A 12,774-nucleotide genomic window follows, 5' to 3' on the forward strand; every position below is an offset into this window, starting at 1 on the left:
AAGTGATTGCAAAGACCATGGCCTGTATCAGACGCACCTTAGTCTCCAGGGAGACACCATTGGTCTTCAGTACTTTGGAGAGGTCCCTCACAGCAGACTTTTCCATGGTAATGCGCCTATAGTTCTTTTAAATTCTGTGTCAGAAATTTCCATCACCCTTTCTGGCTTCAGGAAATCCACTGATATTGTGTCACCTTTTGGAGGTGATGTCTTGCTTTGTGCTTGTGTAGTGTGTGAGATAGCTTGCTTTCTTCGAGGCATCCATAGCTTATTGATCTGAGGACAATGCTGTAGAAATCAGTTTGGCAACTACTCCACCTGTGCTTTTCTCTGAACTTCTGACTCAAGGGAAGTTCAGTTTAGAATCTGTGAGAGCAGCCTCTTTTAGCTAAGTCACATCAAGGTACTCTGGATTAAAGACAAGTTGATTGACTGGACGTGTAGTCACAGATGTGGAGCAGCATGAGGGGTGGGGCAAGCATGCAGTCAGGGTGGGGCAGGGTGACCACTGGGGTAGGTCAGCCACTGGCAGGGACCTCACTCAGATTTCAGCTGTCTGGGTGTGCTCACAGTCTGTGGTGCCCAAGAAAGCTCAGTTTAATCCCCACTACCTGCCTGATCTGTGGCAGTTGGTGCAGTCCAAGAGAACTCAGCCAAATTTCAACTGGCCTGTTCCATCCTAGGTGCTCTCCCGGGCAGTTGGTGGTATCGAAGAAAACTCAGTTAAATTCCTACCAGCCTGCGCAATCCTGGGTAGTCACTGGGGGCACAAGAGAACTCAGTCAAATTCCAACAGACACACTCACTCCTAATGGAGCTTAAGAGAACTCAGTCAATTTTCCACTACCCCTCTTTCTCCTGGCAGATGGGTGTCATAGCAGCCCAGCTGGCAGCTTCTGGCTTCAACCAGGGTCCTGCAGCATGGCTCGATGCTCCTGTAACTCCCAACCTAATTATTTTAATAAAAGTTCTGACTTAAATTCACATTGTCCATGTCGTGCCATGTTGGTCTCTGTGTGCTGTGATGATCTCTCTGGTGACCCATTTCTATGCAGCTTGCTGCTCTTTCAGCTCCTCACACTGCTTTCTACACTGCCACCATCTTGGAATCACCTAGGAGTCTTTTTCTAGTACTGAAGACTGATGGAAAGTGAAAGAGCTCTGTGGTGAAGGAAGTTAAGTGCTGGGCTCCTGAATGGCTTGTTAATGGTTTGGACTATTTAGCTGCTCCTCTGGAGAGAGATGAAGCCATCTCCTTTCATAAGGATTGGTGGAAACATAACAATTGGTCTTCTTGAGTTGCTTTTTTTATTTTTATTTTTGGAAGATGTAGATGGAGGAGGTGATAAAGTTAAAAATTCTTGAAAACAATCCATGTGATAATACAGGTCCATCCAGAGGGGCTGTTAAAAATCACCAACTCCAAGCATGCAGGATCTAGAAGAACTTTAAAGACATTTGGTTCAAGACCTTTGTTCTGCAAATTAGGAAAATGGGATGAAGAAAGACTAAAGTTCTCATGTTGAACTGAAACAAAACTATTAAGTATTCTGATTCCCAGACCAGAGCTCTTTGTAATGACTTCTCAGACCCATGTGAATTCAGGAATATTGGAGAGCCTCTCCAGGACTTCCACCTAGAGGCTTGGCCATAATTCTGAGGTTGAATTTTTTAAAGTTAAAAACAAGTTCACAGAAAAATACAAACAATATTGGAAAGGTATCAACTTAAGTTCTTATCATTCATTTAGATTCGAACATGAACATTTCTCTTTGGTTTCTTGTTTTGCATCAAGTTTTGATGAAAAAGGGTACAAGTTCTTGGAGGCAGTAGAATGCAGGACAGGAAAGGAGATCCTGGGGGGAAAAAGCCCTAAAATGAAGGTCAGGAGACTGAGAAGTCAATAATTTTTGTTGGGGATTATTCATGTGGCACTCAGTCAAATGAAACACAAGCAAGGGCCATCGTCACTGAGATATTATCAAGTGCCAATTTCTGGGCAAGTATGAAATTGAGTCTTTGGCTTGTTTTTCTTGGCAACTCAAACACCCTTTCAACCCAAAGCTATCGTACTCTGTCACTCTGTCTTCCTTTCCCCTTTGTCCTTTAATGTGCTTGTTTCCTCTCCTCACAGTTATGTACATGTCTTGCCTAAAAGTTTTATACATAAACTCTTAAAATTCCATCCTTGAAACAGTATATAGAAGGCATAGCAAAGAAACCTAGAAACAACAGAGAAATGGTTCGAGCTCCAACTCTTCTTGATGAAATTCTGTGCTAATCAACAAGCTTAAGAAAGACTGACTTCTAAAATTCTTTTATTTCAATGTTATTTTTGAAGGTATTTCTAAAGTCTATTAGGTTTTTTCCTTGTTCTATGTGGTTTCTAATTTATAATTTTTTATTAATTGGCAGTACCATGATAGAGAAGAGATTGAAGTTGTTAACAGTTATAACTTGGCTCCACAATCAAAACCCTTGGCACCAGCAGCCTGGAAATCAAAAGACAAATTGCATTAGGGAAATTTTCTGTCACAGACCTGTTTAAAGTACTGAATAACAAAGATGTAAGTCTAGAGAGTAAGGTACACCTAATCCAGGCCATGGTCTTTGTAATTACTTGTTATACACCAGAGAGCTGGACAATAGTAAAGAATGGCAGAAGAAGAATCTATGCCTTTAAGTTATAGTGCTGGAGAAGAGTCTTGAACATACCCTGGACCTCCAAGAAAACAAACAGGTCTGTCTTGGAGATGGAGGCTAGGATTTTAAAGCTTTGTCTCACATACTTTGGACACATGGCCAGGAGGGACCAGTCCTTGGAGAAGAACATCATGCTCAAGGTGGAGAGGCAGCATAGGAGAAGAAGAACCCAGATGATATGGATTGAAACAATGACTGGGGTAATGAGGGTAGGTGTGTCAGAATCAGTGAGACTGTCTCAGGACAGGGCAGGCTTCAGAGCTGCTGTACATAGGGTCGCTATGGGACACAGGCGACTCAATGGCACATAAAAGCAACACATGATTTATAGCCTCTGAAAATTTGTGGGGGGTGATAAGCTTAGAGTAGATTCTGACTTGATGCCAATGAGTGAGTGAATGAACAATAACAAACACTAATAACTTTTTCTTTTTAAATATAGAAAGTAGACAAAGACAGAGATGAATCTGTGTGGAAAAAGGTATCTAGATATTGTGAACAAGAGGATCCTTGTCAAACAAATCATTAAGGGACCTTTCAATAAAGGATTCTAAAGTTCTCTAAACGAAAGGTCCTGGAAATGCTGTTCTGCTTCCATTTATATTTTGTTATACTTCCACCTTCTTTCTGTGTATATTTCATTTTATGCATTCCTTTGTCAGCTTTATTCCAGGGAAGGTAAAATATAAGTGAACAACATGTATTGTACTTAATTATATACACAATCATAAATAAGTTTATTTCAAAATGGTATTGTTTGTTCTACTGTATAAATAGGTTCTTCTTAAAATATCCTCTGTTGTTGTTATGTTCCATTGAGTCACCTGCGACTCATAGTGACAGTCTTTATAATAAGCATGAAGCCTCTCCTATCCTGAACCATTCTCACCGACTCCAACACACCTAACCTCATTACCTCAGTTACTGTATCAATCCATCTCATCTGGGGTCTTCCTCTCCTGTACTATCCCTCCACCCTTCCAAGCATGATGTTTTTCTCCAAGGACTGGTCCATCTGGGCCATGTGCCTAACGTATGTGAGATGGGGCTTCAGATTTCCTGTTTCCAAGGAGAAACTCTGTTTCACCCTGTCCAGAATAGACCTGTTTGTTCTTTTGGCAGTCTATAGTATGTTCAATACTCTTCTCCAACACCACAGCTCAAAGGCATTGATTCTTCCTTTGTCATCTTTAGTCACCATCTAGCTTTCTGATGCATAGCAAGTAATTGTGAAGATCATGGCCTGGATCAGACACACGTCAGTCCATAGACTGACATCATTATTCTTTTTTTTTTTTTTTAAAAAAAAAAACCCCACACACTTAATTTTATTCTGATTTACTTACAAAGTTTGAACACATTGTTTTTCACAAAAGATCCTTCTCATTTTCTTCACTCCACTCACCTATCAAATTGTACAACCCTGTAATTAACCCCCTCCCCCCCTTCCTATTTCTAACCCCCACCCCCAGATCCTCATGGTCATTCTACAATAATGGATTTATATAGTATTTGTCCTTGTGGGACTGAGTTAGTTCACTCAGCATATTTTCTCCAGTCCCTCCCAAGTTAGGTAGTAATTTAAAAAATTATTGTCCCTGCATGCTGCATAGTATTCCATTGTGTGAATGTATCACAACTTCTTAATAGCTTGTGGTTGGACATGTGGGCTGTTTCCATGTTCCATACAATGGTGAATAATGCTTCTATGAACATTGGTGCACAAGTTTCCATTTAAGCCTTAGTTCTCATTTTCTTGGGGTATATTCCAAGCAGTGTAATAGCTGGGTCATAGGGAAGTTCTATGTTGAGCTTCAGCAACACATCATAAAAGACCTAAAAAAATAGAAAATTGTTTCCTATTCATGGATAAGAAGACTCAATATTGTGAAAATGACAATCCTAACAAAAGCAATCTACATATTCAATGTGATCCCAATACAGATACCAAATTCATTTTTCAAGGAGATCAAAAAGAAAATTGTCAAGTTTATTTGGAGAGGCAAGAGATCCTAAAAAAAAAAACCAACACAAACCAACCAAAACAAACCCACTTCTGAGAAAAAAAAATGAAGTGAGGGGTGTAGCAATCCCTTAAAACCTATGACACAGCAGTAGTAACCAAAACGGCCTGGTACTGGTACAATGACAGGTACATAGATCAGTAGAACAGAATTGAGTACTGAGAAATAGACCCAGCTATCTATGGTCAACTGATATTTGACAAGGAAATCAAACCTATCAAATGGGTAAATGACAACCTGTTCAACAAATGGTGCTGGCAAAACTGTACTGCTACTTGCAGGAAGCTGTAACAGGATCCATACCTCACACCATACAGAAAAATCACCTCAAGGTGGATAAGATACATGGGAATAAAGCCCAAAACAATAAAGTTCATAAGAGACTGACTGGAATCAAGCTTAGAAGCCCTAGTCTGTGATATAAAGGGACTGCTAAATAGAGCCAGAAATGTACACTCTGAAGAGGATAAAATTGATGAATGGGACCTTCTAAAGATTAAATCTCTGTTCTCATAAAAATCTTTTTCTAACAGGGTGAAAAGATAACCTTTCAATTGGGAACAAACATTTGGCGATACCATCTTGGACAAGAGTCTCAACAGAAGTTTATAGAATACTCCTGGGTGTCCACGAGAAGTCTAGTAACCCAATTACAAAATGGGCAAAAGACATGGGAAGAATTTTCACAGAGGAAGATATTAAAATGACCAACAGACATATGAAGAAATGCTCCAAATCACTGGCAATAAGGGATATGTATATCAAAACTACAATTAGATACCATCTCACTCCAGTAGCAGTGGCAAAGTTTAATAGGACAGCAAGTAATACATGTTTGAGAGGGTATGGTGAGATAGGAAGTGTTTTACATTGATGGTGAAATTGTACAATGGTACAACCACTCTGGAAGGCCATTTGGTGCTTCCTCATTACTCTTTAGCACTTTGGGGGCTACCCTGACAACAGACTTTCCCAATGCAATTCATTTTTTTTTTATTCCTGAATCCTGGTTCCAAGAGTGTTGATCGTGGAGTTGATCGAGCTGAAATTGTTAACACCCTCAATCTCTTCCTCATCTATCATGCCAATTGACCCAGTGGTGAGAATCTTTGTCTTTTGTATGTTGCGCTTCAATACATATTGAAGACTATAGTCCTTGACCACCTGTAGCAAGTGCTTCAGTTCTTCTTCAGTTTTGGTGAGAAAGGTAGTGTCATTTGTATCACAGTTTATTCATGAATCTTCCTCCAATCCTGATGCCACATTCTTCCTCATAAAGTCCAGCCTCCCAAATGATCTGTTCTGCATATTAGTTGAAAATATAAGGTATGGAGAGAAGATGCATCCCTTATGCACTCCTTTCCTCGTTTTGAACCATCCAGTGTTTCCTTACTCTGTTCTAAGGACTGCTTCCTGGTCTAAGTAGAGGTTTTGCATGAGCACAATCAAGTATTCTGGAATTCCCTTTCTTCTCAAGGTTAGCCACAATTGTGTGTTTATGAGGAATCCCTCATAGTGTTATAGAGACAACTATGAACAAGTTTGTTAACAACTGACATTTATAGTCAAGATCTATTTAACACCCTTAAAAATTTCTATCCAACGGATTTTAATTGCTTCTGGGGTCATTACTCACATAGTTGGTACTTTTAATGAAAAATATTAAATTATATCTTACCTTCCAATCTTTTCAATTGTTTTCTAGCACATGAGGGTTAATAACATTTGTTAAGAATTTACCATATTTCAGACATTGCCCTCACAAAAATATTTTATTCCATTTAACAAATCAAGAAATTGAGGTTCCAAGGGATGAATTAACTTACTCAGGGGTAAAATAACTGAGCTAAGTTTTAAATCCAGGTCTCTTTGGTTCACAAGTTAGGGGCTATAGTTTTCTAATTTTTCATCTAACAGTATTCTAACTTATAAATAAGTAAAACCAATAATGAGCCCAAACTCACTGCCTTTGTCTCAATTACACCTCCTGACAACTCTCCACTGGGTTTCCAAGGAGATGGCATCTCATGTTTCTTGTGTGGAGTGACTGGTAGATTCAAACCATTCACTTTTTGGTTAGGGAACACTAGTGGTGAGAAACTGCACTGCAATCTTGAAGACATGCAGTTTAAATCCACTAGCTGCTCAGCGGGTGAAGGATGGGAAATCTATACCCCCCGCCTGCTATTAACTGTCTCTGAAAACCCACTGGAAGGTCAGCTATGGATCAGTTTTGACTAGATGGTACATAATAACAGCAACAACATTTTGGTTAGCATCTCTGATGAGAAAGAATAAAAAGAACAGGAAGAGATAGAGAAGGACAGTGTTTATTAATAGAAATGCCAGCTTTTCCTAGAGGAAATTGTTACCTTGGAATCATTCAGCTTGGGGCAACCTCACTCTGAGAATTTCAGCCAGTCACTCAAGAAATCAATGTCTGACATCACTCACCTGACCTCCATAATACACAATTAAATGTTTTTAAAAGGTAATATCATCCTTATCACATTTAAGTAGGGGTGGGGGGGTCAGTGAGGGTGTGGGAAGAGACTGGAGGTGTCCAAAGAGAAAAAAATATTCCAATTAACCAGAAGAAGGGAGTCTTGTTAGGAGTAGACCTAACCTTGAAATCCCAAGCAAGTCATTTGCTCTTTTGTCCAACTAGAAAAGGTTGAAAGAAATATTCAGTAAAATGAGTCCACTCAGTGCACTCTCCCATAGCCTCTGAGAAAATGAAAACAGGGAAATATGGATATTTTATTCTCCACTACTCTGGACCTTCCAACTGACTCAGGTCTCAACTGAGCACTGATATATTTGTTATGTTTCTTTCCCTCTGACACATGCACTTAAAATTAAACTGCTCTTTGAGTTGGTGAAGGGGTAGAATCAAGGGTGCCTGTTTGACATTTCAAGTTATTAATTGTTGCGTGGGCTCCATCAATTGTTTTAGCAAAAGGCTTTTGTTGCTTCCCACATGTGTAAGATTTTTATTTTTACTTTTAAATAGAGCACAATAGCAGAGAACTAATTTTTACTTCCTCATTGGCTCAAGCAGGAAACCTAGGCCGGATGCTGATTCCTCCATGTCTGATTGATGACTTTGAGAGCACCTAGCCAGGTACGCAAAGTGTGATCAAGCAGGTGACAGATGGAGAGTGCGTGCCAAAAGAGCCCACACAGCTTGGGACCAAATCACATTTTTCATTTATTACCGAACAATTTTAGGCTAAGTTGGTGCTTAACACAATGTGATTTGACATTTGACACACTGTGTAATCTGGTGAGATAGTCACACAATTATATTCTGCCTGTGATTGCTCCCACAATTTCTGCTACACATTTGGAACAGATATAATTAACATATATCTCTCCTGAGCTTTTCACAGAAAAAAATTATATTCTAAAGAGGCAACAAATTAAGCATGAGACTAAATGATATGCAATTGTTTGGGGCTATACAATCATATTGCAATAACTGAATTTTGAAAAAATATAGCTTGTTAATTCAGAAGATTCAAAGGATGGGAGAAAGAATCTACGGTATTTAGTGTCAGCTATAACAATTAAAGACAATTTAAAATAGAAATACACAATGAGACTAGTGGTTTCTAGACTGGAACTGCTTCCTTCTGTCTTTTGTTAGATAATGAATGGTTCTTAAATGGCAGCTGTAGGAGTTTCTGGTTAGAGCGTAATGGTTAAGTGCTTCACTAGGCAATAGCCAAAAGGTTGGTGGTTCCAACCCCCAACAGCTGTCTGGGAAAACAGACTTGGCAGTCTGCTTCCTACTTTGAATAGACTGGATTGGTTTTACTCTGCACACTTATGGTCTCCATGAGTTGGGATCCACTTGATGGCAACTAATAGCAACAGCAACAACAACAATGCCATCACTACTATCTTTACTCAAGGAGTAAATCCAGAGTAAAAGCAGGAATCCAACACACTCTGTTTTGGGACCTGTGAGCTGATGCGCATTGTTGTTATATGCTGTCAAGTTGGAATAAACTCATAACTGACCCTCTGGTGGCTTTTCAGAAGCTGTAAATTGCCAAGGAGGAAATTGTCCATCTTCCTCTTATAGAACATCTGATAGATTGAAAGTGTTGCCTTTGGGTGGGATGCACAACTCCTCACCACTAAGCCACCAGAGTTCATTAGTTAGTAGAGATACTCTCACCAGCTCCTTAGACCCTAACTTTGTAAACTTATAGTTCAAAAAGTAAATTTATTGGTTATTGTGTGCCACCATGGAATTGGTTTCCTATTCACCGAGTCAACATGAGAAAGAACAAACCACTCCTTGGCTTTTTCAGTTGTAATTTTTATGGGAGCACATTGTCAGAAAAAAGGTTACTATTTTTTTAACATTTTATCTTAGTCTGGATTTCCTAGCACAACAAAACCAATATGGTAGGGACTGGCAAGCCCAAATCTGTAAGTCAAAATCAGACTCGAGAACTTTCCTGGTCCGCAGAATTGTGAGGCTAGTGAATAAAAATAAAAATCTGCAGGTGAGGTGACAGGCAGGAGACTTCTACAATTTTATATCCCAGGAACTGGAGGACATAAGAGGGAAGGGGTGAAATCACAGGGTTGCACAATTGGGAGGTGAAGAGAGAGGGTAAAGGAAATGGGAAATATCCCTGAAAAGACAGGGTAATGATGGCCATAGTCTGATTGTGATTAATTTTATAAAACATAATGCATGGGAATTATTGTATGAAATACAATGTGAATGAAGAATAGTGTGAAACACAATGTTACAAACTTTGTAAGCAAACCAATATAAAATAAAAATTAATAAAAGAGTCAGAGTTGCATGTTCACAAGAAAGACTAAGCTTCACCAGAACATCAATTTATCTACTGGATACACATCACACATCCAAGGAAACTCCCCTTTAAGTATGGCTGCTCACATCCAGTCACAAAATTCAAGTTAATTTCATAGTGTCTGCCAAACTACGACCACTGGGAATCATAGCCTTGTTAAATTGACATCTAACACTATCACACATTTTCCATGTCATGTGGACTTGATTGGATGAAATATTTAGTACTTAGTGCATGATAAGCACTGAGCTATGTGCTAGAGATAGGATCTCTGCCTCATGTAGTTTCTTGATCCTCACTATAGCCTGAGAAGGTTAATTTTTATTATCATTGTCTTTTTTTTAAAAGTAATGCAATGGAAAGTTTTATTAAGGTAATGCAACAGAGGTATGGCTTGTGAAAATAGGTTGTGCAAAAGAGTTAGAGACAACATCACCATCTTTCTTAATAAACTCAGGTCTAAAGTCTCCTAGCTAGTAAAAGTGGGATAACATGTAAATGCTTCCAAAAGTAGACAAATGTTTATAGCCTCACTAATCATGATCTTCATAATTACTTGTTATACATCAGAGAATTGGACAATGACTAGAGATGACAGAAGAATTGATATCTTTGAGTTGTGGTGCTGGAGAAGAGTCATGAACATACCATGGATCACCAAGAAAACAAATAGGTCTGTCTTGGAGAGGGTGAAACTAAGTTTCTCCTTGGAGGCTAGGATTTTGAAGTTCCACATCACATAGTTTGCGCGCATGGCCAGGAGAGACTGGTCCTTGGAGGACATCATGCTCAGAAGGGTGGAGGGACAGTGCAGGGGAGGAAGACCCTGGATGATACAGTGTAATTAAGACAATGGGGATATGTATGTTAGAATCAGTGAGACTGGCTCAGGACAGGGCAGGCTTCAGAGCTGGTGTACATACAGTCACTATGAGTCACAGGTGACTCGATGGTACCTAACAACAACAGTTAGAGAAATGTAAAGTTGAAAGGAAAGGCACTATTTTATACCTGCTAAATTAAAACAGACTTTAAAGGTAATAATATCCAACTGTTTGCCTTGTCTTGAAGTTTTAATATCATACCTTATCACTGAAGATAGACAGATGTAAATTATTTACCTGATAACATTTAGTTGCTGTTAGGCAGATTTGAACTGACTCAGTGATCCTGTGTACAACAGAAGGAAAATGCCCAATCCTAAACCATCTCCACAGTCTCAGCTGTGCTGAAGCCCATTGTTATAATCGCTCTGTCAAGTCGTCTCAGTGAAAGCTTTCCTCCTCTTCATCACTCCTCCATCTTTCCAAGCATGTTGTCCTCCTCGAAGGACTTACTCTTGCTGATAACATGCCCAAAGTGTGTGAGAACAAGTCTCATCATCCTCACCGCTAAGGATCGCTCCCACGACACTTCTTCTAAAGCGTATTTGTTCTTTTGACCGTCATTAGTATAGTCAGTATTCTTTGGTAACATTACAATCGAAAGGCAAATTCTTCAGTCTTCCTTATGTACTGTTCAACTTACCATATGGATATGAGGCAAGTGAAAACGTGCTAGTTTATACAGAGTTCCCCTTAATTCTCAAGGAGATATTCTTGTTCAACAGTGTGTCAAAGAAGCTGTTGGCAGACCACTTGAGCAATGTGATATGTTGCTTGGTTTCTTGGTTGCTGCATTTTATGGATGTTGACTGTGGATCCAAGCAAAAAAAGAAATAAATATTTAACTAGAGAATAGTAGTCACTACAATAACAATCATGATGGATTTTTTAAGATTGCATAATAATGTCATGTAATTTTTTTTATTATACTAGTTTATTTACAAAATTTGAATACATTGTTTTTTGAGAACAGATTCTTCCAATTTCCCTCACATCCCCCCATTTCATATAATTTGAAAAAAATCATTGTCTAGCAGGCCATAGGCACTGTTGAGTGGAATGGTCCCCACCCAGGGAAAGAAGGTACCAAGAGGGAAGCTGCTACTCCTCCCGCGGCCTCGGCCTCCTTCCAGTACAGATGCAGTCAGGGCAATGAAGAGACCAAGGGACTCTACTAAGACCATCACCATTGTGTGTTCAAGATAACCATCTGCAAATCCTGCCATAAACCTGTATACAAATAGATTGAGTATGATCCTGTTATCATCTCAATTAGTGCAATTTTAGGCAAAGCCCAGGTCTACAGACATATTCTTTTCAATACTAAAATAAATATCCATGGAAAACTCTGCATCTTTTATTAGTTTATGAAATGTATCTGAGGTGGTGGCAGCTTCAAGACTCAAACCAGAACACTGACCCTGATGACTTGATTAGATACGCTAGGAAGTGGGATTGCTACAGAATGTTTGCAATTGCTTCTTTAGAACAAACTGCCAGTTTTATTGGCATTTTTACTTTTCTCTGTGTTGAAGGACCAATGACAGCAGAGAAAAGGCATGACTTTCTTTCACTGTTGGAAGCATTATTACTGTCTAGCTACAGAAAACTCCTGCTGACTCCACAAGTGTCATTTGGGAACATGACTATCCACTACTGTGCCTCAAACTCATCAAAATATTTGTCCTTCCATCAAACTTTCAGTCAACTAGAGTGACCCTGTACACCAGCATGCAGTGGTCCTTGTTGGCCATCCTGAGCAGATAACTGCTAGATGGCACCCTAGTTTACCTCTTTCAAAGGATGGAGTGGGGCACTGGCAGTGACTGCACCATTTGTGGGTCTCAGGACCTTTGAAGAGTTTTAAACTTCTTTACCATTTATTGTTTGAGCAACTGCATTTGAAAAAAATCACACTTGACATCCAAATCAAGCTTCCCCCCACCCTTGAAAATGAATAAAATGGAGCAAAGATCTGGAAATGTTTCCCACAACAAAAACAATAATTGTGATGTTGGAAACTCCCATACCCTGTCCCATTCCCCAACTACAGAAATAACTAAAGTGTATGCATAGATATAAACACAAGTGCATAGAGATCCCACACAAGCAGAAGGATCTCCTACAGAAGTTGTTACATGCAATAAGTAAAACCTTGTTCAGTTGAGACACATCAGGTAAGCATATGAATTTCAAGAGAGACATGTGAGTTCATGATTCATATATAACAAGCAATGGTGTCTCTCTGGAGACTAAGGTGCGTCTGATACAGGCCGTGGTCTTCACAATCACTTGTTATGCATCAGAGAGTTGGACAATGAC

The 12,774-nt window shown here is 39.3% G+C and overlaps 1 pseudogene; it reads left to right on the top strand.

The window, feature by feature from the left end:
- The first annotated feature begins 9,143 nt into the window (after positions 1 to 9,143).
- LOC102866555 lies at positions 9,144 to 12,309 on the top strand (annotated as a pseudogene).
- Positions 12,310 to 12,774: the final 465 nt, after the last annotated feature.

This window comes from Elephantulus edwardii, unplaced genomic scaffold (genome assembly GCF_000299155.1).
Source record: "Elephantulus edwardii isolate Elephantulus edwardi_28Jun2011 unplaced genomic scaffold, EleEdw1.0 scaffold00031, whole genome shotgun sequence".
Classification (NCBI taxonomy): Eukaryota; Metazoa; Chordata; class Mammalia; order Macroscelidea; family Macroscelididae; genus Elephantulus; species Elephantulus edwardii.